Source organism: Fukomys damarensis, unplaced genomic scaffold, assembly GCF_012274545.1.
Source record: "Fukomys damarensis isolate Sample0158 unplaced genomic scaffold, DMR_v1.0_HiC HiC_scaffold_27, whole genome shotgun sequence".
In the NCBI taxonomy this organism is placed as follows: Eukaryota; Metazoa; Chordata; class Mammalia; order Rodentia; family Bathyergidae; genus Fukomys; species Fukomys damarensis.
Genome location: NW_022900939.1, coordinates 31,865,117 through 31,870,273, shown reverse-complemented (window position 1 = coordinate 31,870,273; position 5,157 = coordinate 31,865,117).

Sequence of the window (5,157 nt, the reverse complement as noted above, 5' to 3'; positions counted from 1 at the left end):
TGTGGCCGCCTGTGTGGGGTTTGACCTGGGCGGGGCTCGCCGTGGGGGTGCAGGTGCCTCCAGCCCAGCCCAGCCCAGCCCAGCGCTTGATGCTCACTCGCGGTGATTGAGTGTTAACGGTCCTGCTAGGCTGCGAGCACCGAGGCATCTTCCTGCTCAGAGCCTCCGCTTTCCTGCCTAGGAAATGGGAGCAGAAAGGCCTCCACGACGGTTGGTGCTGGGAGGAGGTAGAGAAGGATCGAGGACAGAGCAGCCTCGTGTCCCGGAGGAGGGAGGAAGGACCTGGTGCTCCTGTTGGCCACTTGGGCAAGCAGAGCTTGGTGACTCCTCCGGCCCAGGCTCAGTCACCCTTTGTTTCCCAGGACGTCCTGGAACCTCTCCTGAGAGTGAGAAGCCAGTGGGAGCAGAGACAAGGGAACATGGTCTTCCAGGGCCGAACCAGACTGCAGGAGCTGGGGGTGAAGGCCGCAGGGCTGTCTTCCCCTCCCAACTTCGCTCCCAAAGCCGCTGCATTTTAACCTGCCTACCCGCTGGGGTGCGCCCCAGATTTGTGTATTGACTTTTGGTGCCTGCTGATGCTTTTCCTAAAGCCTCTCAAGTACTGAGCAGACACCTGGGGCCTGGCTAGGCCAGAACTGCCACTCTGCAGCAGAGTGCCCTCAGGCAGGTAGGTGGCTTTGACGTAGGGGAAAATACTACTCCCAACCTGCTAGATGTCAGGCCAATTTCGTGTCCCCAGGAAGTGGAAGAATGAATGCTACCCAACAATGGAGTTTAAGCGTAGGAAATATTTGCTGAGAGATAGCTCCTGACAGACAAGAGAGGGGCCTGAAAGTGGGTTTCCACTGAGGTCATTTCTCTTAAGAATGCTTTGGAGAGCAAAATCACGAGGTGCATACAGTGTGGGTCAAACTGTAATCAACCAGTAAGATTAGAAGTATAGCCACTTAGCTGATGTGGAGGTCCATCAGGCAGCAAGGGTACATGGAGAGAACAAAGGCATTTTGGGGAAGGAATGGGTCTGGATGCTCTGATCACCCACTTGGGTGACTGATGTCTATCTGGACGCCACTGGACCAGGTGGTACCAATTATAGTAAAATCCCAAGTTACTGCTCATCCCTTAGGGGAGTATGTGGGCGTTTAGATCTTTATTTTGGGACTTGGCCTTCGGCACAGGTGCCTCCAGCCACCGTTCGGTTTTCATTTTTTTCTACTGTCTTCCTTGAGAGCTCAGTCCCTCTCTGTATATCAGCTTCTGTCTAACTTAGCTGCCTACAATAGCTTCACTTCCTTTACATTACTTTACCCATCTGTGCTTTCAGAATGAGGCTGGTCAAGGCTGTCAAAGCCTGGTTTTTTGTTTTTTGTTTTTTTTACCCCTCCCATAAAGAAACTAAAGGTCTGATACAGTGGTGCACGCCTGTAATCCCAGAACTTGGATTCCCAGAGGCAGGGGGATCGTGAATTCCAGCCCAGCCTGGGCAATTTAGCAATTTAGTGAGACTCAATCTCAAAATAAAAAAAATTAGAAAGGACTGGGGATGTAGCTCAGTGCGCAGGCCCTGGGTTCAATCCCTAAAGCTGGCAAAAGAGGAAACAAAAACAAATGAAAGAGCAGAGAGGTAAAAAATGGTGCTGGAGGTCATCTGCACTCCAGGTCTGGCTGGAGGCAGTGGAAGCTGGAACAGGCAGGGCTCTTCCCTGGGCCCCCATGGGACAGGCAGTGAGCAGGAGGACAGGCACAGACCTGGTCTGTGACGGGCTTGGTGCCATCCGGTCTTGTCTGACAAAAAGCCCAGTAAAGGCAGCGTTCTCCTCCATCACTGATGCGGGGAAACAGGTATAGCTGGGAGACTCCTCCAGGAGCACTTGGCCCAGGAAGTTATGCTCAGAATTCCGGGAAGTTTGTGCCAACCCCCAGAAATTCCCTGTCCCCCACCTGCCCGGGCTAGATGCTAGATCCCAGGCTCACTTCGGGTCCACACTCCTCCCTCACATCTCTCCTCTGCTTGGGATTGGGGTTGAGGGATAAAGTGAAACCGAAGGCACAGAAAATGCAAGTCACTCTGAGGAAGAAAACAGATCCTCTGCTCATCCTGGGCCAGCCCCTGCTCCCAACCTGTGGCACGTTTGCCACCTGTGCTGGGGGGACAGACTGGAGCATAGGGTGGCCAGATTCCAACTTGACCCAAACTGGTGTGCAGTTGGGCCTGTTGCTGAGCTGTTTCCTAAGTGTTTGTCCTTCAGCGTTCTGCCCATTTGGGGATTGAAGGGCTTGTGGGAGCCACCCTGGGAAGCCAGGGACATGCACCCTGGCCACGGCACCCCCCCATCCCACTGCTCCCGGGTGAGACCACCAGCCTCATTGGGTTGGACCCCATTAGGACAGGAAGTGAGAGAGTGAGGGTGTGACAGGGCAGGCAGCCAGGACGGTGCTGCCCATGATAGCTCACCTAAGGGCTGCTGGCACTTTAAGGGCTCCAAAGCCCTGGGGAAGAGCCATTTGGGGCTCACTTTGCTCAGCTGAGCAAACAGGCTCAGAGAGGTTTTCAATGCCTCAGCCCTCCCTGCAGGAGAGTCTCAGGCAGGGCCTGGGAAGGTGGCCCGTCACTATCACAGAGATCACAAGCAGCTGGAGAGCAAAGTCTTTGAATGTTAGCATCATCCCACAGAAAGAGCATGCTGGTCCTGCACTGTGTGGGACAGACTCCGTAGGCAGGGAGGCCCCTCCAGAGCTTGTCTGTCCTTTGAGCCCTCCCTGGGCTGTGAGCCCCATTGTTCTCACCTTCCCAGAGGGAGGAAGCCCAGGAAGATTTTGGTGTAAAAATTGGGCAATGGGCCCTGTATCTGTAATTCACTTTGTGCTGGTGCCTGGAACCCCTGCCTGCCCAATCTCCATTTCCTCAGTTGTGTGTGTGTGTTGCGGGGAGCCCTTGGCTTTGCAGGGAGGGATTTCCCAGGCCGCTGTGTCATCAGCTCCCCAGATCAAGGCCAAGGCTGTTTGCCAAGCTGTGGTCTGCTGGATCCTGCTCTGGAAAGTCTTAAAGGGACAGTGCCCCCTGTGTCCCAAAGCTTTCAAGGTCTCCTGGGGATGCTGCTGAGCAGATGAGCCATCCGTAGCCAGCTCCTAGGGGCTGCCCCAAGCTGAGGGTCCATGTGGAAGGGACCATTAAAGTAGTCCAAGGAGGGACACAGAGCAAGGAGGGGCCCAGCAGGGACCATGGCTGAGCTCTGACCCTATAACAGAAAGGCAGTGTGTGTATAGGAGCAGACACACACAAACACACTGGTGTCTTTGCACAAGGACATCAGGGGCCTTTTCTGGGCGTCCCACAGCTGACAGCATCTCAGGCTGTGTCCCTGGTGCCTGGGGAGTTACTGTGTGTCACTGGAGACATGGAAGGATGCTGGTTGATAACTTCCAGGTTGTGGAGTAGAGTTCAAATCCACCCCTTCTGAGCTCTTTGGCGTCTGTAAGATGGGAATGCTCTCCAGATGGCATATGAGGACCATGGTGGTCCCACTCCAAACATCCTAGTCACAGTGATGCCTGCAGCAGCCAGCTCCATCCTCTCAGCCGAAGGACAGGACCTCAGGCTTGTCACTGGAGCAGGCCCAGAGTTCATGTCTCCATCCAGGGCCTTTATCAAAAGGGGGTCTGGGCCTCCTCCACCGGGCCTTTCACGCAGATACGCTGCACTGCAGAAGCCTTTGCAGGCTTAGAGCATATCATCCTGGGTGGAAACTAAAAGCTGGGGCCTTCTCACCCTTGCTGCCCACGGCAGGGCTGACTGTGGATGTCTGACACCCATAACACCGTGGACAGCACAGAGCCGGGATCTGCAAGAACATGGGGGAAAGCCTCAAGCTTGAGACCGTGTATTTGCTTGGACTGGGGTCTTGGCAAGCAGCTGAACCTGGGCTTCTCTGCCTTGGAGAGGCCTGGAGGACACAGCTGCTGGAGGCAGACGGGCTTGACACTCTTGCCCCTGCCTGCCCATGGTTGCCAGCCTGCACATGCCTACAGCCAGAGCAGCTGCAGCGCTGACGAGCTGGGTGTGGCCCGTCAGCCCCCACTCACCCAGGAGCCTGTTACAGCCTCAGCCTTCGGGCAGTGAACTACAGCTCCGACAGGGTCATGGTGGGAGAGGAAGGTGATCGATGCAGGGTGAGCGACCTGGCCTCCCCATTTCCAACAGGGCAGAAGGAGGAAGGCTGGGTCTGGGAGGAGGAGCTGGGCCATCTTGCCCATGCCAAAGACAGGACAGTGGAGGCTCCAAGGGCTAGGGCACTTCCCGAGGTCACCAGGCCGGGTCCATGGGAGCAGGAAGCACGGGGGGTCAAGGATGATGACAGGCCAGGTGATGTGAGGTGAAGAGATGCCCACGGCCACACAGCAAGGCACGGCTGCCCCAGACAGCCCCTAGATCCCAGAGACACGCTGGACACCCACCACACGGGAGCCACTAGTGAATCACGGCCACCCGCCATCTGGAATGTGCTGCACCGTGAGCAAGAACAGCCCACTGAGTCGGACGAACCAGGTGGGTCCCGAGACGGAGGATGGGGAGAAGCGGAAAGCTGGTGCTGTCACCTGTCCCTGCCTGTGTGGACTTCTGTCGTCTGTCTGGGGCTTCCAGGGTCAGGCTGGGGCTGATGCTGCTTTGCAGTTATGAGCGTCTGTGCCCAGCCAAGTCCCACCCCCAGGGGCCAGAGCACAGACCCCAACCTGTCCTCGTCTTCTCTCTCAGCCTTAAACTCCCGAGTTTTAGCTCCACAGTGGAGTCCTAGACTCAGAACTGCACCTCCGGGTCTCCCCTCCCCTTCCTTCCCCTCGAGACTGCTTTCTGCTGATGGAAGAGCTGTGCACAACTTCAGGGGAAGGGTGGTGAGCAGGAAGGGTGCTAACTACTTCTTCCTGACAGCGGAGAAATGGATGCGATGGCTGGATCTCCATGCCATGCTGGACAACAGGGATTCCTGAGGCGTGGAATCCATGTGTACCAGAGCCAAAGACCGAGGGAGCCTGTGTCTCCAGTGCTTGGAGTACAGGCCTTTCCCAGGCAGCCACCTCCAAACTTCTCATTGTAAAACAAAAAAAAAAAACACCTCACTTTGAGGTCATTATAATTTTGTTTTGTCCTGATACTCACAG